General features: G+C 46.7%; 1 protein-coding gene across 4 annotated transcripts in view; it reads right to left on the reverse strand.

Annotated features, from left to right (window-relative positions):
- Positions 1–12,728: 12,728 nt before the first annotated feature.
- The window catches only part of RALGPS2 (Ral GEF with PH domain and SH3 binding motif 2), a 188,075-nt gene continuing 178,864 nt past the window's right edge, over positions 12,729–21,939 (reverse strand). The window contains exons 20-22 of one of the 4 annotated variants that reach the window (XR_014243467.1): positions 18,521–18,628; positions 16,971–17,189; positions 12,729–16,323 (exon numbers count right to left, since the gene is read on the reverse strand). The gene's annotated coding sequence lies outside the window, so the exon portion shown is untranslated. Of the gene's footprint in view, positions 16,324–16,970; positions 17,190–18,520; positions 18,653–21,939 lie in introns of all 4 variants that reach the window. The other 3 variants (XR_014243469.1, XR_014243470.1, XR_014243468.1) reach the window with 3 other exon arrangements.

Consider the following 21,939-nt stretch of genomic DNA (forward strand, 5'->3'; position numbering starts at 1 on the left):
ACAGCTCTAGGCTCGTATGGTTGTGGCTGGTATCTTCCTTGTCTGAACTCAGAGTGTTCCCTTGAAGGTTTTCTCTGTTTGAATGCCACGTGTGGGTGTGGAAATCATTGATGAGATGGGGCACCCTGGTACCTGTGCTCTAGCCTCTCCAGGGGTACCATGCAGCCATCGACCCAGGACTTCCTACTTCCTCAGCTCTGCCAGTCCTGCTCCTTCCTATCTTATTTTTTATGAGGTCTATCAAGGCACTTACCCCGCATCCTTCCTATCTTGATTGATGACTATTTTTTTTTGCCTCAGGGAATTCTGTCCCCTACTCTTCCAATGGCCATAAAAATATTGATCATAATCTCTTCAACCAATTCCAGAATAGACAGCCAAGTGAGTACTTCTATTTTGGGCCTCATTGTATAAAAGTCCCATAGAAGGTAACACAGCTACCTTCACCAATCTTGGGACCAGGACATTTATTTTTTAATATTTATTTATTTATTTGGCTGCTCCAGGTCTTAGTTGTGGCACATGGGATCTTCGTTGCCCGGGCAGGATCTTCTTTGCTTCACGTGGGCTCTTAGTTGCGGCATGAGGGATCTAGTTTTGACCAGGGATTGAACCCGGGCCCCCTGCATTGGGAGAACAAAGTCTTAACCACTGGACCACCAGAGAAGTCCCAGGACCAGGACATTTAAAGGAGAAATTATCCAGTTACACAAGGAAGGGAGTTCCTGGCACCTTTAACCTAGTTCAGATACATCCTAGAGCATGGACAGAACCTGCAAAGAATACCCCCAAATTCTGATTGGTCCTATTTGAGGAGTCTATGGGAGATAATTAGATGAAGTCATGAGGGTGGGGTCCTAATGATGGGATCAGTGCCCTTATAAGAAGAGGAAGAGACACCAGAGCACCCTCTTTCTTTCTCTCTTCACTGCATGAGAACACAGTGAGAAGGTGGCTATCTGTAAGCCAGGATGAGGTGCCTCACCAGAATCCGACTCTGCTGGCACACTGATCTTGGACTTCCAGTCTACAGAACTGTGAGAAAATAAAACCTCCATTGTTTCATCCATCCAGATTGTGGTATTTTGTTATGGCTGCCCAAGTTGACTAATATAGATGGGTTTGTAGGCTGGGTCCACGAAAGTTCTTGAAAAGGGCTTATTAATGGAATTCTATCAAGGGGGGTGGGCAGGGATCAGGGCAGACCTAAATTGACATATACAGGGTACTTAGGTCTTGTGCCTCTCTTGCTGAGAATAGTGGGTAGGGATACCAGGAGGGAGTGGAGAATCTTTTTTAGGGTGCAGTACCTAATTTAAATCAAGGTGGGGAGCAAGAGCATGAAGCAATACTTCTTTTCAAAATGCTTTAAACTAACAATGTTTCCCACCCCATATGACCACCACAGAAGGAACCCTGACCCCACAGCCAGAGCCCATTGGCTCAAGATTATGTCTACAGAGGGCCGGGGTTGGAGAGACCAGTAGGGCTGACCAAATGTCAGCCATTTCAGGCGGGAACGAGCACACTTGCCCAGAAACAGCGAGTCATGTGCATTCTTATCACAGAGGGAGGCTGGAGCTGTCATTTCTCTCCTAACTGGTCTCCCTGCTTCCCCGCAGTCTACTCTCCACATGGCAGTCAATTAGCCTTTTCAATCTTAAGTCAGAACTCTCCAGTGGCTCCTCATCCCATCAGGGTAGAAGCCGAAGTCCTCTCCTAGGAAGCCCTACGGGGTCTGGCCCCACCTTCCTCCCTCTCAGCTCAGCTCCCGCTGCCCTCCCCTCACTCACTCCACCCAGGTCCTGCTGGCCTCCTTACTATTCCTGCAACACACCTGGCTTTGGGCTTTGCACAGGCTGTCCCCTCTACTTACAACACTTTCCTCCAGATGCCTGTGTGGCTCCCTCCCTCACCTCCTTCAAGTCTTTGCTCAGGTGTCATCTTCTCAATGAGGCCTACCCTGACTATCCTGTTTAAAATTGCAGCCCTTGATGGCCAAAAAGCCCATGAACAGATGCTCAACATCACTAATTATCAGAGAAATGCAAATCAAAAGTACAGTGAGGTATAACTTCACACTGGTCAGAATGGCCATCATCAAAAAGTCTACAAACAATAAATGCTGGAGAGGGTGTGGAGAAAAGGGAACACTCTTGCACTGTTGGTGGGAATGTAAATTGGTACAGCCACTATGGAGAACAGTATGGAGGTTCCTTAAAAAACTAAAAATAGAATTAGCATATGATCCAGCAATCCCACTCCTGGGAGTATACCTGGACAAAACTATAATTCAAAAAGATACATGCACCCCTATGTACATAGCAGCACTATTCACAATAGCCAAGACATGGAAGCAACCTAAATGTCCACCAACAGAGGAATGGATAAAGATGATGGGGTACATATATACAATGGAATATTACTCAGCCATAGAAAAGAATGAAATAATGCCATTTGCAGCAACATGGACATACCTAGAGATTATCCTACTATGTAAGTCAGACAGAGAAAGAGAAATATCATATGATATCACTCATATGTGGGATCTAATTAAAAAATGTTATAAATGAACTTATTTACAAAACAAAACCAGACTCACAGATTTTGAAAACACACTTATGGTTACCAAAGGGGAAATGTGGAGGGGAGGGATAAATTAGGAGCCTGGATTAACATACACACACTACTATATACAAAAGAGATAACAGGACTACTGTAAAGCACAGGGAACTCTACCCAATATTTTGTAATAACCTATATGGGAGAAGAATTTGAAAAAGAATGAATATATATATGTATAACTGAATCACTATGCTGTACACCTGAAACTAACAGAACATTGTAAATCAACCATACTCCAATAAAATTAAAAAAAATAAAATAAAATAAAAAACTAAAAAAAAATTGCAGCCCTTAATTTATGATGTTTATTGTCTTTCTCCCTTAGCTAGATGGTCAGCTCTCTGAGGGCAGGGGTTTTGGTCTATTTTGTTCACTGTTATATCCCAAGCATCTAGAATAACAGCTGGCCCATTGGATTCCTTAGTAATCTCTGCTGCCACTTCCTGTTCTGCCTCTTCTGGTACAGGGTAGAACCACACTCTCCCCACTCCCCTGGAATGGCCATTGGATTTGTCTTGGCTCCTGAAATGTGAGTAAAAGGTGACATGTGCTACTTCCAAAAGGGACGTTTCACAGCCAGTGTGTGACTTGTCCCCTGCATCCTGTATGTTTGTCCTCATCCCTTAGGACCAGGTGGAGCAGAGCCCCTGCAACCTGAGGTGCACAGCAGCGTTGGCAAGAAAGACACCTTGTTGTTCTGAGTCACTGAGATGATGGGGATGTTTGTTACTGCAGAATAACCTAGCTGATCTTGACTGATACATTAGGTCTTCAATAAATATTTAATGAATAAATAAATAGTCAATGAATCCTTTGGTTGCCTTCATAAAGTCCTGAGTTAAAGAACTCCACTCTAGGTATTGATAGATATATCATATACAATAATAACATTAGTTATTATCAGTATTATTAGGTTTTTTTGAGTGCCAAACACTTAAAGTTTGCAAGGCACAGATCTAAGCATTTTACACATACATATTCATTTAATTCTCAACAATTAAATATGAGATAAGTGCTATTATTATTCCCGTTTGTCAGATGAGGAAACTGCAGCATGGAAAAGTTCAGGCCAGATCCACCAGTCTCCGCTTGGCTTTTATTAGTCAACATTCTGGAGCTCACAATGGATGAACCCCAGCTCCAACAGACCTCAGTCAAAGCGTGCCAGCTGGCTGTGGGAATACCTGAAGTCATCATCTCCTTATATCTCTGCAGCCTCTGGGTGTGGAGCGAGGCAGGAATGTGTGCTCAGAAACAGGGAGGGGCTGACAGCTTGGTAACCTGCAGAGCTGGGTGATAGATCACTTGGATGACTCCACGTCTGGTTAATATCTCAGGGTGTTGTAAGTGGTTTGGCTGCCAGTAAAATTCCCCAAAATATGATTGGGAAACACCCAATCATCCAGGAAAAAAAAAAAAAAATCCAACCCCCCACCTTAGCCCTTTAATTTTTAAATTCTTTGTGTATTCTTTGGGAAAATTCAATCCATATGTTTCTCAGTCTTTTATACACTGAAATGTTTCCTAGGGAGTTTTGACTTCCCCAAACCTCAGAACCTTCCCCCATTTTCTTCTCCCTGTCTTCTGCATTATCCCATCTCTCCCAACACTTTAGAAGTGGGAATTCACGTTCCAACAAAAGCCAAACTTGGGGGAAACACTAAGGCTATGCCCTGAGAAGCGTGAATGGCTTTGAACCACTGAGATACCTACAGGGGCCTCCTCCGGGGGCCGTCACCTCTGAGCCTCACGCCGCATCAGACAGACTGCCCTCATCCATTCCCTGCGTGTCCCACTCCCTGAGCGTTGCTTTTGGAGCCATGGAGGCAGCTTTCGGGACCTCGATGTCTCTTTACACACTTGGAATCAGGACAGTACAAAGCCAGATAGTACAAAGCCTTATGTGAAACCAGACAGGGATTCACATTTTGTTGGGAGCCTGGGGTCTTGGCCAGGAGAATCCCAAGATAGCTCTACCCACTCCTGATGGCGGCTTTTCATCGAGGGCCAGCTGGGGACAGGCGAGTGGAAAGGGGAGCGTGTGTAGTGCAGTGGGGCTGAAGTGCGGTCTACACTGGGGCTTCAAGCCAAGCTCCACATGGTGGAAGTGATAATAATTATTAATGCCTGACATGTGTGTAACACTTCATAGTTTTAAAAATGCTGTCAGCAGCTTGGTATAGCCTGTATTTTGGAGCCAAAATGTTTAGATTCCCATTCTTTGTCCTAGCTGTGCAACCCTGGGCAAATCACCTAACCTCTCTGAGCCTCCATTTACTCATTTGTGAAATGGGGAAAATAATGATTCCTGTTTCATGGGCTAGTTGTGAATCTCGTGGGCAAACTCCAGCAAATTCACGTTCAAGTTGTAAAGTGCTAACAGCTGAAGGTGGCTGTTGTGGAGTTGACACCTCATCTCACTTGACATTCAAGTTTTTTTTTTTCACTTTAAAAAAAAATTGAGGTATAGTTAATTTACAATGTTGTGTTAGTTTCAAGTGTACAGTAAAGTGATTCATTCATATATATATATATTCTTTTTCAGATTCTTTGCCATTATAGGTATAGTTTCCTGTGTTATACAGGTCATTGTTATTTACCTATTTTATATATCACAGTGTGTATATGTTAATCCCAAAGATGCTCAAGTCTTGATGCTCAAGAGCTTGACCATGCCCAAAGATGACAAATGAATTTTCAATTTTCCATATATTTTTTCTACAAAGGAAAGCAGATGTCACTCTCTGGCTCACCTTCCTGCCTTGAGTTCTCCTGGTTGCCAGCAGTACGTGTGGGTCCCAGAATTCTGGGCGCTGGGGGTCTGCTGGGGCCCATTTCTATCAGGGACCATGGATCGCCCACAAGGGAGAACTCATCCTGATGGAGGAAAGGGTAGAAGTCAGGGCTTGGGGTGGCTCTCTGAAGGGGAGGGGTGGCTTTGAGTACCTCTGGGGAATCCCAGCAGGAAGGTCAATAAACACAAGGGATGGCATAATTTCCCTAAGTTCCTTCTCAGCCCAGGAGGACAGGCCCTCATGAAGCTGAGGCCCCCATGGTGAGGTGCTGCAATGGAGAAGCCTCAGTACCATCCGGGGGCCCAGGGGCCCTTCTTGGGCTCCGGGGAGCACTCGGTAGAGGATGCCTTTGCAGGGGCTGGAAGAAAGGCACAGTAAGAGTGGGGTGGGCACCACAGTGCTGCCTTGGTATGGCCAGAGACAGCCCCAGGGACTCCCAGAATTAGGGTACCTTGAAGCAGGCATCCCATGATAGCAGGTGGAGGCCAGGAGGGCAGCAATGTTCGTCCTGTAGTGACTGTGACACTACTTGGCCTGAGGTTCCCGTGCATGGGCAGTGGGGGTCACCAGGTTAAGGCCTGAGCTCCTTAGCATGGCGCATGAGGCTTGACTGGGCCCCTGCCTGTCCCTTCCTCGGACCATCCTTATCTCACCGCTTATAGCCCCCGGCCTCTGCCTGACCTGCTCCTCCGCCTGAACCTTCTCCTCCCCCTACCCTTTCTGCCTGGCAGTCACTTACACCGATTCACTTTTTTTCTCAGGGCCCAGCAGAGTGCTTGATAAATGGTGGAAAACATGTATGAAAAAATGAATAAGTGGAGAGAGTGAGGGACTCACCCGGATTCTCTAGTATTCAAACCAAGACCCAAACCCAAGTCTCCAGCATCAGCTGCGTTTGGCGCTTGTGCCCTTCCCCTGGGTTTCTGCAGTTGCTGCCGGAGGGATGATGGCCACAGACAGAAAGCCCCATGAAGCTTGTGTCCAGCCAGCACACTCACCTTGCCTGGAGCAGGCAGGAAGAAGGCGCCCAACGCCCTCTCTGCAGCCAGGGCTTGTCTGCCTGTCGCAGGGGCCTCAGCTTTGCCACTGAGCTGGGCGTTGCTGGTCACTCCTGGTTCTGGTTCCACCGGGCTCTTGAGGTGCCTCTTCCTGAGCAGGAATGAAAACCTGACAAAGCGGAGAAAGTATCACCAGCCAGTGTGATGCGAGCCTCCTGTGGAGAGGCCTCCAGGTGAGATGTGTTTTTGCTGCACATTAGGATCACCTGGGGAGCTTCGAAAACCACAATGCCCAGGCTTCACCCCATAGCAGAATTGCTGGAGGTGGGACCCAGCCATCAGTAGTCTTTAAAACACCCCAGAAACGTGGATGGACCTAGAGAATATTATGCTTAGTGGAATAAGTCAGACAGAGAAAGACAAATACTATATGATATCTTTATAAGTGGAATCTAAAAAGTAATACAAATGAATGTATATGCGAAACAGAAACAGACTCACAGACGTAGAAAACAAACTTGTGGTTACCAAAGGGGAGAGGAAAGTGCAGAGGGACAAAGGGGGAGATGGGATTAACAGATACAAACTACTGTACATAAAATAGATAGCAACAAGGAAATATTGTACAGCGCGGGGAATTATACTCATTATCTTGTAATAACCTATAATGGAATATAATCTGCAAAAATACTGAATCACTATGCTGTATACCTGAAACTAACATAATATAGAAAATCATCTCTACTTCAATAAAAAACAAACAAACAAATAATGCCCCACGGGACTCCAAGGTGTGGCCAAGTTTGAAAAAAGGTGATCTAGGGAATTAAAAAAAAATTCTCCTGTCCCAGACTCACTCTAAACCAATGAAATCAGACTCTCTGTGAGGGCCTGGGCTTTCTTTTGGTTGGTTTTGATAGGTCTCCAGGTGGTAGTAATGTGCAGCGGGCTGAGAACCTCTGATGAAGCCCAACGCCCTCATTTAGCCCACAAAGGATCTGCAGCCCAGAAAGGTCAAGGCACTTGCCTGAGGACATGCAATGTACAGTGGGGGTGGGACCAGGCTATGAACCCAGCTCCAGGGTCCTGAATCCTAATCCACTGTCCTTCCTATCACACAGGGCAGCCAGCACTCATGGAGACTCCCTCTAGACACTCATTTCACAATTTAGGTGTTGGGTTGGCACAGTTGGTCAAGACGTTGCAAGATCACCCTTAACTGATCAGAGAACTTGCATGCGGCCACCACTCCCCTCCCTGAACTTTGTCAAACCTGAAGGGCAAAGCCCTTTGGAGAGACATCGCCCAACTCAGTGGGAAGAGATTTAGGGTTCTTGTGACGCTGAGACTGATACAGATGGTGATGATAAGACATGAACAGGTGTGGGGTAAAAATCTGGAAGAAAGAGCCCTACCCAGAGGGATTATCTGGGCTGCACTCTCCCTGTACTCTTCTGGAAACTGCCTGGGGTTTCTATGCCTCTTGCCCTGATTCACAGTTCTCTTTCTGTCCTTCCCATTATGTGGTTCTGTGGGAGCATCATGGGTTTGAAGACAGACTGCCCCAGTTGGAAACCAATATTTATTGAGTGCCTCCCATGTGTAGGCACTGTACTTTCATGTCTTAATACTCAGAAGAATTAATACTCCCATAGGGATCATTAATACCCATTTTACAGACAAGAAAACTAAGGCTTGGGGAGGTTAGTAGCTTGCTCCAGATCACCTGAGTAGTAAGTGATGGAGCTGGGATCTAAACTCAGGGTGCAAAGTCTGTGCTTTCTCTCCTGGAGCACACTGCCTCCCAGCATGGGCCTCATCCAGTTCACTTCAGTCAGGTCTGAGCTCTTCTTCATCTGTCAAAATCATCCTCATCTTTTGGGACCTCAGGGACTCACTTCCTGCCCTTGTAACCCACGCCATAGCTTGGAGTGTGCCTGGTCTGTCTGCCACATCCATGGTGCCATCTCTCATTTCCCTCTTGATCCCTGGGTACTCGGCCCATGGGAGGAGCCCAGAAAAGTGTAGTGGTCTCTATGGCCAGCAGAGCCACGGAATTCTCCAGCCCTGTGAGGAGACACACCAGGTGCTGGGGAAGCAGAGACCTTGTTCCATGCTACCCCACCCAAGACCTCACCTCCTGGAATCTCTTCTTCAATTCAAGAGGTCTCCTTCCCAACAGACTTCTTTCAGATCCAAATATGTAACTAGGGGAAGGTAAACCACAAGCCATGATCAGCTTGTCATGAATTTACTTGGGATAAGTAAGTCCACTATCCTGGCGCTTCAATTTTATATGACACTTTTATTATTGACACAACTTTTCAGTAACGTTGAAGGAATTTAGAGATAACAGTCCAATGTATAATCCTACCTACTCTTCTTACACAATTGTTTTCATTTGTCTGTGTCTCTTTTCAACCTTTAGCCAGAGAAATACACATTTTTAAAATTAGTTCTAATCAGGGTTTATAAACAATTTTGTGTTCTGCTTATTTTACTTGGAAGTAACTTACAAGCATCTTCCTATATTCTCATCTTCACGTTGATCCATTCTAATATCTGTAGAGTTTTCTATCACATTTTTGAGCCATGGTTAAATTATTCCCCAATAGTTGAAGATTGAAGTTAATTTTTATAAATAATTGTATGATGGACATCTTTGCCCATACATTTCTTTTGGAGGGACAGAGAGGCCAGGACTGTTGTGTGTGGAGGTAGGATTGGAAGGGGAGGGTGGTATGCAAGGGAGAGAAAGTGGAGGAAGGTCAACTTTTTTTTTTTTTTTTTAATTTTAAAAAAAAATTTATTTATTTTTGGCTGCGTTGGGTCTTCGTTGCTGCGCGCGGGTTTTCTCTAGTTGCGGCGAGCGGGGGCTACTCTATTGTGGTGCGCGGGCTTCTCATTGCGGTGGCTTCTCTTGTTGCGGAGCACGGGCTCTGGATCGCAGGCTCAGTAGTTGTGGCGCACGGGCTTAGCTGCTCCGCGGCATGTGGGATCTTCCCAGACCAGGGCTTGAACCCGTGTCCCCTGCATTGGCAGGCGGATTCTTAACCACTGCGCCACCAGGGAAGTCTGAGGAAGGTCAACTTCTGCCTCGGTTTTTTTGTTTTAAATATTATCAGTTGATGTATTGATTAAACAGCTGGCTCTGAGGTAGTCTGCCTCAGTTTTGTCTGCACCACCCAGCTCACAAAGCAGGCTTCCCAGCCACCATCCTGTAGGCAGTTAGGTCACAGGCATCATTAGCAATTTCTGCACTGTCTCTGGCTCTGAAAACTTGGCCCTCTTCCCTGCCTACGTTTGTAAAACTTGGCTGTGAGGAAAAGACCTCACCTCAGAACTCTATTTACTTAGAGCTGGTGGATGCAGAACAGTGTGTACATCTAAGTGATGTTTGGGGTGGGGGGTGGGTTGTACACAGCAATGCTCGCTTGGATCTATCGCATAAGTACCATGTGCCAGATGCTAAATGCTTCGTGTGAATGATCTTACTGCACGCTTTCACACAATGAAGTAGGTATTTGACGGCCTGAGGCTCAGGAAGGATGCTCACCTTCTCTGGGTGCTAGTAGGTGATAATCACAAGGTCCTAATCCATGTATGTCAGATTTACATCACTCCCAAACCCTAGTGAATAAGCAAATCTTAACACATCAAAAGCTGTCATTTCCCAACAACTTCAGGAAGCGGTTGGGGACAACTCTAGCAGGAGGAGGGGCTGGGATGGTGGGGTGCTGGTGAGGTGACAATGAGGTACAGGCATAAGCTGCTAAGAGAAATGAAGAAGGCAAAGGGCTAAGTGTACTTGGGGTTTTCCTCTAAACACCCAAGAGAAATTTCTTACCCCTCCCAATTGTAGCTGTCATTTTTATTTTTATTTTATTTACTTTTTGGCCACGCCGTGCAGCTTGTGGGATCTTAGTTCCCTGACCACGGATTGAACCCGCACCCCTGGCGGTGAAAGCCCGGAATCCTAACCACTGGACCGCCAGGGAATTCCCATAGTTGTCATTTTTACAGTCCATGTTGTACCTCCATCTGTGCAAGAAGCTGTAGGAAGGCAGGGTCTGGGCCATACTCTGCTTTGGTCTGAAGAGGTGATGGGGTCCCCATCACTGTGGGCTGGAAGCAGTGGAGGCCAAGCTCAGCTCTGAAGGGTGGGTGAGACTCCAGAGGGTATAAAGAAATGGGAAGGGCAACCTGGGCAAGGAGATGGTAGAAGCTCAGGCTGGGAGATGGGAATAAGAAGGGAATGTGTGGGGTGAGTGGGGAGCCAGTGAGGAGACAGAACTCACTCGGGCGGATCTGTGTTGGGGAAAGGCAAGAAATGAGGCTGGAAACAGGGCCGCTGGACTGCTGTTAGCCTGGGGAGTGATCCTTCTGCAGGTCTGACTTTCTCTGGCTCAGAGTGGAGAACAGTGATGAGGATGAGGGGGCTGATTACATTTGGCAATTTCTTATAATCAGGAAAGGGGAAAAAAAATAACCTAATGCTTGATTAGGTAAACAACCGAGATCCAAGTTGCTGTGTCCAGACCCTGAGTGAGAGCATGCTGCCTAGCGTCTGTCTCAATTCTAACAACACTCTCAGATGAACACAGTCCTGCAGAGTCAGGAAAGAAGCTGCACTGTCTTGTCTCGGCCAAGGGGGCAGCTGACGCTCAGGCCAGACGCTCCCCACAGCACCACTAGAAATGGCTTTTTGGGAGATGGGAGAAGATCTTTTTCGGCAAACCCGCCTCTGTTCCTCGCTTCTGTGGTTCCTCCAGAGGCTCCAGAACATACCAGGAAAACCTGGGGAGACATCTTCTGGAATGTCCAGGGCTTGCTCCAAAAGCCTCTATTGCCTTGGTTCCAGGTCTCCATCACGCTTAACTTTTCTCGAGGGTTAGCAACGGGGAGAGGTGGCTGGCCCCTTCTCTGGCTCCCAGCCGCTTGGGCTGTTTGCTAAGTTTTGTTTTGGAACTCTGGTGTTAAGTAAAAACATCAGGGATTCCTGGCAAGGACTCAGACAAAATGAGAATTAGAAAAACAGAAGAGTCTCCAAGTTTTCGCAAGCAAATAGCCCAAGCTGTTGATGGCCCCTTTGGCAACAGACAGCTTCAAACCACCTGCCTTTAGCTTGAGAGGCTTTCTCTGCTTGTGGTTCATGTTAGAAATTCTGACCCACACGTCCAACTGAAACTGACTGTTAGATGTTTCCATCTGAATGGAAACATATCAAACTCAATAGGTTTGATACAAATACAAAGTTGATCATGTGCCCTGCCCCGATCCCTTGGAATGTACAATGGAGAAAACAGTTGAAAACCAAATCGTTGCAGGCAGCGTCCTTCTGAGGGTGAGGCAGTGGCACAGTTTCTATCAATGGGCAAATAAATCTATGTCCATCTCCCTTCCCCTTGCAGGAAGGGGTGGGGAGAATAGGTGAGAGCTGCAGAGAAAGGCTTAGTGGTCACTGATGACTTATACTGTGAGAAAAGTAGGTGGAAGCTACAAGGTATGGTGTGTTAAGTTGGAAATAGTGGTATAAACATGTTACCTTTCTGTCTCTGTTACCCTCAGGGTGGCACCCTTGCCCCTGTCCCTCACTTCCCCCCATGCTCACATGCACCCCAAGCTCCCAGATTGTGGTCTCTGATATCACTCACAGGAACGAGGATTCCACGGAGGACAGCTGATTCCATGTACTGAGGCTGGAAAAAAAGTTAGGATAGGTCTGGAACGTCTTGTTGTTGCCAGAAAGCAAGAATGCTTTCAAGAATGTCAAGGGCAGTGTTGCAAGGACAAAGGAGCCAAACCAGGGGGCTTCTGGGCCAAGCTTTGACCATTTGGACATTAATTAGAACAAGTCGAGCCAGAGAAAGAATGTGCGTTCAAGACAATTCTCAAAAAATTCCGAAGCATGTAGCGCAGTGGTTGGAGAACAAAAGGACAGAGACTACAATGGCGTATGTTAATTTGTATTGACTTTAGTAAGTGGGCATTTCATATAAACAGGTCTTTTGTTTCTTCTATTAATTATATATCTGTTTACCAAGGAGAGATATGTTTTTGTTTCTATCTGTGAAAGCAGGAAAGAATAAATGCTGGGAACACTGAGTCAGCCAACTTGTTTAGGAAAAAGTAGGCACTGTCCCAGGATGGGGCTTCTCAGCCCTGGGGTCACACAGGACAACTGAGTAAAGGTGGGTCTCTCTGTGTTCCATGGGGTCCTAGAGAGGAGCAGAAACTACGGACTTGGTGCCTCCTCCCTTACGGTATGAAACTTTGAGATGGTCTCTATAAATTATAATACAACACCAGCAAGGAGATGCACATTTTTAATAATGCTAACAGATCAGGTCAATACATCATGATGACAGGACAATGGGTTAGGCCAATGCTGGCCAAGCAAGATGAGAATTCATCTCATTTCAGGGGGAAAATTCAGTGCTGTCAAACTGGAAACCTTCCCCAAAGGTGTGGACTTAAAAAGTCTTATTGAAGAAACAAAGAATAATTATGAAAAGGATCCCCCCCTCCACTTGATTTCTTTTCCTTTGCAACCCAGGCTCACATCCTGACCCAGAATGAATTGTTCGACCACCCAGATTTTGCAACTCCAGCAGTCAAAGTTGGTATTTTTCTTTTTCCTTTTGGTCTGGTAAGATTGTTAAAATCCCTAGAAAGGTAAAAATAGTACTTGGTAAAAATCACTGAAATCCTAGGAAGGTATCAAAACTGGCACCCCAGAAAGGTGTGGAATTCAGGATAAGAAACAAAGTGAAACCCACAATATTAGCACTTTTAGAATAGGTTTTGATGTAAGGGTATTGACCAGCTTTGGAATTGTAATATTTTGTATATTTAATGCATGTAGAGTTAAGGGGATCTGCTATATTAAATTTGTGAATATAAATTAAACGTTTGGAGGTATTTCTTTAAGTTTGCAATCAATGTTAAATGCTTGTGAAAATTCGATGGGCTAAATTAATGAATTTTTGGAAAAAGTATTTTTAGAACAGTTTCAGGTTCATAGCAAAATAGTGGGAAGTAGAGAATTCCCATTTACCCCGTCCCCCAACCAGATGCAGCCTCCCACCCTGTCAACATCCCTCACCAGATGGCAGGTACTATAATCAGTGAACCTGCACTGACACATCTTCATCACCCAGAGCCCATCGTTTACGCTAAGGGTCACTCTTGGTGGTGGGCACTCTATGGGTGTGGACAAATGTATAATGCTCTGTATCCACCATTATAGTGTCACACAGAGTAGTTTCACTGCCCTAAAAAGCCTCTGTGCTCTGTCTATTCATTCCTCCCTCCCTGCCAACCCTTGGCAACCACTGAGCCTTTCACTGTCTTCATAATTTTGCCCTTTCCAGAACATGATGTAGTTGGAATCATACGGTATGTAGACTTTACAGTTTGGCTTCTTTCACTTAGTAACATGCATTTAAGCTTCCTTCATGTCTTTTCGTGGCTTGGTAGCTCATTTTTTTCTTTTAGTGCTGAATAATATTCCATCGTCTGGATGTACCACAGTTTATTTATCCATTCACCTACTGAAGGACATCCTGGTTGCTTCCAAGTTTTGGCAATTGTGAATAAAGCTGCTATAAATAGTTGTGCACAGGTTTTTTTTTTTTTTCCACCACTGTCACACGACTTTATCATTATGACATGACTAGAACCATCCTGTAAAGTTTTGTCATTAGCCAGCTTCACATTTAAAAAAAAATTTTTTAATTTATTATTATTTATTTTTGGCTGTGTTGGGTCTTCGTTTCTGGGCGAGGGCTTTCTCTAGTTGCGGCAAGCAGGGGCCACTCTTCATCGCGGTGCGCGGGCCTCTCACTGTCGCGGCCTCTCTTGTTGTGGAGCACAGGCTCCAGACGCGCAGGCTCAGTAGTTGTGGCTCATGGGCCTAGTTGCTCCGCGGCATGTGGGATCTTCCCAGACCAGGGCTCAAACCCGTGTCCCCTGCATTGGCAGGCAGATTCTCAACCACTGAGCCACCAGGGAAGCCCTGTGCACAGGTTTTGTTTGGACATAAGTTTCAGTTCCTTTGGGTAAATACCAAGGAGTACAGTTGCTGGATCATGTGGTAAGAGTATGTTTAGTTTTGGAAGAAACTGCCAAACTGTCTTCCAGAGTGGCTGTACCTCTTTACATACCCACCAGCAATGAATAAGAGTTCCTGTTGCTTCACAACCTCCAAGCATTCGGTGCTGTCATTGCTCTGGATTTTGGCTATTCTGATAGATGTGTAGTGGTATCTCGTTGTTTACAATGAATTTTTTATTTATTAGCTGTGTTAGTAGTGTGTGAATATTTAAAGGAATGCTGATAGTTTAAGGAATGATGATTGTTATACTTTCATAAGATTAATCAGTGGACATTAAACCAGGTGTAAAGAGTAGTCAGTATTCCTCTCCATGCCCAGAGGCCCTTGAGACTTGAAATAGCCATCAGTGGCCTGAACGTGCACTGAACATTGCAGGCCTGGGTGAGGGGTAGCAAAAAAGGGCCAAATTGCTCTCTGTGATAGATAGAAGGATTTGCGGGGGCAGGTGTCAAGGGCAGAGGGATTCAGTCAAGGTTGGAGAGAGGGGGACAAAGAAATATGGCAGGAGACCAAAGCCCGGGATTGTGGAAATGGCTAAGTAAATTTAAGAATGGGCAGTTTAATATTGAGTTTGATGTAATTAGCATCACTGTGATGTGGACCTTCTCCATTTCCACAAATTGGTTACGCTGTGTGAGTGAGCTTTTTTTTGGGGAACTCCAGGAAAAGTGACTGAGCTCCACGCCTGTGTCCATGGGGTTGAGAGAAGGAAGAGCTATGGGCCGGGAGAGGTGAGGGGGACCGAGTTACTTAATTAATCTGGGGCCCCTCTACCCAAGGACTTTGTAGGGATTCTGTGGCAGGGAATGGGGGAGGGAGGGTAGGGTTTATATGTGACGTGTGATGCACTAGTCCTTTACCAGCTCGCAAACTGATTGTTGAAATTCCAGGAATTTTCGCGAGTTGGTTGTTAAACTATTGGTAGATCGAAATCTGCCAAGGAGGGAGGTATTTATACCACGGAAACTGGCACAAATATTACACATCAGCAACTTGCCCAACTCTGCCCACAGCTGCTTGTTAAACATTTACCCATGAGGCCATTTCCGGTCTGGCTCTGGGCCTCTCTCCGGACCCAGCTCACACACCAGGAGGGCCTAAGGGCTCACAATTCCTGTCTCCTGGCTTTCTGCAAATGCTGCTCCCTTTCCCTGGCTCCTTTTCACTTTACAAGATTCAACTCCAATGTCACCTCCTGGGGGAAGACTCCACTCGGGGCTGCTGCCTGCATACACAGTGCCTTGAATGCTTGAGGAAAAGTGTCTTGATCCTGGGGGGTCCTCCCCGACATGTCCTTTGAGATGGGCCTGTGGATTCACTCATTTCTGAGTCAGGAGAGCCTGGCATGGGGCTGGGTTCTCTCTGATCTTCTGCAGAATGATCTCCCAGAGCAGGTTTAGTCTTTAAGGACAGTCACGGAGGGACCGAGTGGAAGGGGACGCTGTCTTTGAAATTAGAGAGGAAATTCTCCGGAGTTCCCTGGATGGGGTGAGGTGAAGGGCGGCTAGAGTTGGGCCTGCTGATGCCGCAGGGAATGACAAAGAAGATGCCCTCCTGAGCGCGGAGGCCTGGAGTTTCCCTCCGCATGGCAGGAGCGCTGGCTCGCGGTCCCCCTCCGTCAGGGTGGAGGAACCAATCTCGCAGCGTGAACTGGTCCCCAGGCCTCTGGGATGGCTCCCAGCTGTCGACACACGGGCCAGGCCTGGCTGCGTGCTGCCGGCGTGCTGTTGCTCCCAGCCAGAGCCACTTTCCGACCCCGCAGACTTGTCAGCAGGACTGGAAATGGTGACTTGAATGAAAAATTTAAACCGTGGGGAAACTGTTCAGGGCTGCAGAGAGAAGTGCTGCTCTCAGAGCTTTTACAGGGGTATCTAGTCCCCAAAGATGATACTGGCTCAGGGTGTTCACAACGCACTCCTGCCCCGAGCTCCATCAATTCCGTTTTGGGGGAAAGGGTGGTAGAAGACGAACAGAAGAATGGGAAGATGCCAGCTGAGCTGGCCTCAGGAACCTGCCTGGAACAGGAAACCGAGCTGCTGGCCCCCTGGAGGACCCTGGGGGGAGATGCGGGTCACTGAAGACAGCAGTGATACGGGGGAAGGACAGGCGGGAGGGCCAGGTGGGGCTGGGAGAGTAGGTTCCCTGACACTGTTTCTTAGTCTCGAAGCAGTACCCCATCACAAACACTATTTGCTTTAGAATCCTGAAGATCATTTAAAAATTCTTATTGACAAGGGTTATAAAATACACAAGCCAATCTTCCTGGTGGTGATAAGACACTGTCCCCATGCCCAGCAGGAGATGGCTTAGAATGAAGTGGAAGGCTGGGAACCAAGACGGGTAAGTCACCCCACATCCTGGTTGGCCAGAAGTCCTGCCCAGGTGCCTGCCCCAACACTGTGCTTTCTGGTCAGAATGTGCTCTTCACTGCCTTACCTCTCTGGTTTTAGATTTTCCTGAGTGGCCAAGACTTCTTTTCCTGGAAAGCCGAGTGTCTGTTTTTCCCGCTCCTCTGGTGCCCAAGTAAGCCTGCTGTTCTGATGTCACCGCTGCTTTCCCGGGAACCGCTCCACGGTGGTTGACTTGGTAGCTTGCAGAAACCCTTTTTGCTCAAAAAAAGCCATCTCTGCGCCAGGTGTGCCTGCCAGTGGAGACCTGGGAATGTGAAATTCCTTAGCAGGTTTGCTTTGAGGGCTGAAAGCAACTGAATGGTTTTAGAGGATCATGTCGAGCTTTTGTTATTCTTGTCATTCTGGCCTGAGATGCTCAAGTATCGTATGTTTCCTTGTGTCTCCTTTCCCCCTTCTCTTGTGACTGAAGTAGGTGCTAAAATAGGTCACAGTCTTGCCTTCTCCACTGAAACAAGCCATGACCCGGAGGATGGAATTCCCATTATGATTTTTGGACACGGTGTCATCCTCGGTGCCTCTTGACATAGATTACAGCCCTGCAAACAGCTGCTGGGCACTTCCTGAGGGCCAGCGATTGTGCTAAGCAATGCAGGCACCATCTCATGTAATCGTCTCCACAGTCTTATGAGGAAGAGAAGTACTACTATTATGACCATTTTCTAGGTGAGAAAAGTGTGATTCAGAAAGTTATGAAGCTGGTCGCATAGCTCTCAAGTTGTAGAGCCAGGATTTGAACTCAACTCTTTCAGACTTGGGGGTGCAACACTGCCTTCCAGTGATTTGTCAGTTCTGTCTGATTCTGAAGTTCAGCTCTTTGGACAGTAGACAAACCTTGCAATATCAGTCTCCTTTGGAGAAATTAGGAAAATGCCATTCCTAGATTATTTCTATCAACACGTTATTGAAAGGTGAAACTTAATGTAAAGTTTACCAGCTACTGCTGAACTTCTTCTGCCTTGTTTACTCTCTACAACCTGTGTTTTCCTGTCCCCACTTACCTGGAAAGTATTATGTTGAACCATCTGAAATCAATGTTATTGGTAAAACAGTAAAATATCAGCAGTTTCATGTGATTTAATCCAACAGTAGACATTGCAACTTGAAAAGCCTTCACTGTCTTTACTACTCCATCTCCCCCCATCTCCAACCATGTTTCTTGTCCAAATTTTACCTTCACTTCAAAGTTCAGCTTAAATAATGCCACCTCCTCCAGGAAGTCTTTGCTGAATTCCCATCTTGAAATCATCTTTCCTAACCGCCCACAGCATCTTGTTTGCATCTCTTGTCACCGTTTTCCAGGCATCATGGTTATTTGCCTGTGTGTGTACATGCCTTTTTTCTGGTGAGGAGCCATGTCTAATGTATCCCTATCTGCCTGGCTCCTGGCATAATAGCTGGCACACTGTAGGTGCCCGTTAAGAGTTTGTGGAGCTCAGCTATGTGACTTCCTTCTCCTGGTAGGGACGGCGTCTGTCCCAGGGCTTCCATGCTATAGCTTGTAAGAGAATCTGAGGTAGGGGTAGCACTCCTCCCTGCCCGCCAGCCTCCCACCCCTGACCCTCACAACCGCCTTACCTCCACTTCTGCACTCTCCTGGGAAGGTGATGGTGAAGATGCACCTTTGGCCCTGCTGTTCATTCAAAACCTTGGGAGCTTCCCTGGTTGTCATTGGAAATGTGCCCCCTGTACACGGAGGGCAGGGAGAGACTGAAGAAAGAGGCAGACTATGGCACATTAAATTGGTAGGTGGCAGGTGTAATAAGCAAGGGGACTGACATATAAGGCTTGTCTTGGCAGCTGCAAGATAAGTGGATCTCTGTGTACCCTCTGCCAGAATCTTAAAAGTTTACATAGAGGGCTTAACTGGGTTCAATCACATATACTGTCCAGATGGTCTCAACAACAGCTTACTATTTCGAGGCTGTGTCCTTGGGCAGCTCCTAGTGCAGGGAAGGCAAGTGGAACGTACATTCCGAGGACCAGGGGAGGGGGTGAGGAGCCTTTGATTACCACATCCTCCCGATGACCTCCTCCAACACCTGCTTGAGCGGAGAGGGGCCAGGAGCCCTCTCTGCATCAGACTTAATGCAAGGATCAAGTGAGGTTGACTCCAAGTGTGCCAGAGACAAGGCCCTCCTAATGTTATCCTCCCAAATCTGGCTTGATGGGCAAAGCCATGAGCCACGGTTTGGGTCACTGTGTATAGGCTAAGGATGTGGTCTGTGGGCCACTGAGTCAGAAGACAGGTGGCTCTGCTCTTTCTCCCACTGATGACACTGTGGAAAGGATCCCCTGGCAGCCCAGGTCTGGTTAAAGTGGAAGGGATTAGTGAATGTGTATTTCCTCCAGAGAGGTGAAATCCGCACATACTGAATCTGCTTCCTCTCCAGAAAACGTTGATTGTGGAAGACTGCAGACCCTTGAGTACCTCATCTTAAACTCAACAGAGCTACAGGCTCCACTTCATATCTCCTGGTTTCCCCGCCCTTCCTTTCTGAAAGCATGACTGGAAAATGAAGGAGGCAGGTTTTTTAATGACTGACAATCTCCATTTCTTTGTGGGCAACCGCCCAGGGCGGACTCGAGATCAGTGGAGCCAGCATGCTGAAGAAATGAGGTGGCGAGGGTGAAGAACACAGGCAGAGAGTCTGTCTCCTGGGTCCTCCACGCGCCAGCTGCATCGCCTTGGGCAGCCCTCCCCCGCCCCCTTCCCCGCCTTAATCACGCACCTCACTTTCCTTTGCCTTACCAGCAAAGGAGGAAGAATACACCGCTCCTCTCTCCCAAACTTACCTGGAGGACAAGTTGGTACATTTGAAGACAATTTGGGGGCACACCATCCAACCCCAAACATATGTAAAAGTACTTTGAAAAAATCAAAGAGCTGTATAAATGTAAGGGACTGATATTATCCATTCATTCCTTACCTTATCATTGAATGCCTGGGGAATGTCAGGTAATGTGAGTGGTGCTGGGGCACAAAGGTGAGAGGTCCTAATCCTCAGGGAAGTCATAGAGCAGTGTGGGAGACGGACAGACAGATAGCCAGCGCTAGACAAAGACACAGGTATATGTGAGTGTGAAAGAGACCGGGTGTTGAGGATCTGGTAATGTGAAGACTCCTTGGAGAAGGAGGAATCTTGAGTGGCAGGAGTTTACTAGGGGAAAATGGTGAGGATGGGAGAGAAGGGCCTTCCAAGCACAGGAGAAGCATAAGCAAAGGCGATATTTGGGGACCTCCAAATATTGTACAAGGTCGGGGGGGAAGGGTGCAGGGTGAGGGGCTATGAGAGTGGGCAGGTCGGGTCATGGAGGGCCTGGTAAGCCATGCAAGGAGCTGCGGCGTGCTCTGGAAATAAGAGGTGAGTACCAGGGGCAGGTGTGGGGTGTAGGATAAATGTGACTGCAGTGTGCCCTGGGGGACGGCCACACAGCAGCCTCCAGGACAGAGAGCCCGGTGAGGAGCCAGCCCCGTCAACACGGAAGCAGGATAATGAGGGCTCCACATTAAGGTAGCAGAGGAAGGGGGCCTGTGTGGTCAGAGGCAGAGAAAGTTAAGAAGTATTAAGGATGCTGAATGCAGAGACTTAGGGAAGGAAGGAGGCTGGGATGACACTGGGTGAGGGCAGTGCCATTTTCAGAATCAGGGATGCAGGAGGACATCAGGTTATGGCAGAAGATGAAGAGTTCTGTTTTGAGTATCTTGAGCTTCTTTCCTTTTAAGTGAGGAATAGCTTTTCCCTCCTTTATACCAATAATTTGTTTCATGGCAATTTGCTTTGTTGCAAACAAAATTCAGGTCATGCAGAAAAGTATATAGGTGAATAAAATTTTCTCTCAATTCTGTTACTCAGAGATAGTCAACATATTGGCGAATGTTCTTCCAAATCTTTTTTCTGTGATATATGATTTTTAAAAACAAATTTGGAATAGAGTGTAATACTGTTTTTAAAACTTTTGATGCTCGGCTGTACCCCAGATCAATACAATCAGAATTGCTGTGGGCTGGGGACAAAGGATCAGTGTTTTTTAAGGCTTCCCGATGATTCTAACGAGCAGCCACTGTTGAGAACCAGTGCCCTTAAAGATGAGATTGTACCAGACAGCAGAGCACAGGCAGCCTCCTGTTGATTCCATGCTGCTCCTGAAGGCTCCAGAAAGAAACCCAAAATCTATGTAATAACAAGAGTCAGCGACCATAAGGCATTATAGACTTCTCCCTCATGCAATCAGACCAAGTCATGATTCAAAGAACTGAGAAATCTGTATTTTTAGATGCTCTGCTCAAACCCAATGGATGCTTCGCCCTGGTGGGGAGACACTTCAATGGTCGGATTAATACGTTAACACATCAAGATGCGGCCTCTAAAGCTGGTGGGTGATACTGAGGACGTTGTTAATCACAGAGCAAGGTTAACTTCAGAAACTAACAAGAAAAGGGATTCTAAACTCTTGGAACAGGTCTTCACCCTCTTAGAGCAAGAAAAGAAGGTGAAGAGGGAAGAGTGTCGCCGATTCACATTAGAGCTTCGAGTCCAAGAATTGTAAACACGTATAGGCTGCCAAATCTCACTCTAAATATATTCCAATGATCTCATGTTTTCATATGCAGTGGAATAAAAAGAGGCATTTTTATTCATCTTGGATGACAGCATTTGAGCTTTTACGGGAGCGTCCTAGAGGGATTAGTTTAACCAAGAGGGGCAGTCAGTATTTCAGCTATTTAAAGTCACCACAACAGACAATACATTAATTATCCTGAATGACAATGCTCTATCTTCTTGTAACTTGGACCCTCCAATGTATTGCCGAGTATCAGCAGCAAACTCCCTACCCCAGGGGAGAAAGTCTCCAAAGATCCTCTGTGGAGAGCCAAGAGAGGCTTTGGAGGGAGCAGTGCATATTTTGAGGTGATTAACATTTTGGTTTTGGCCTCTTCATCCACATGGGCGTCATCTGTTACTCGTTTTCTCTTTGGCCAACGAGATCACACC

The sequence above is a fragment of the Balaenoptera borealis genome (genome assembly GCF_965194805.1).
Source record: "Balaenoptera borealis genome assembly, chromosome: 1".
Lineage (NCBI taxonomy): Eukaryota > Metazoa > Chordata > Mammalia > Artiodactyla > Balaenopteridae > Balaenoptera > Balaenoptera borealis.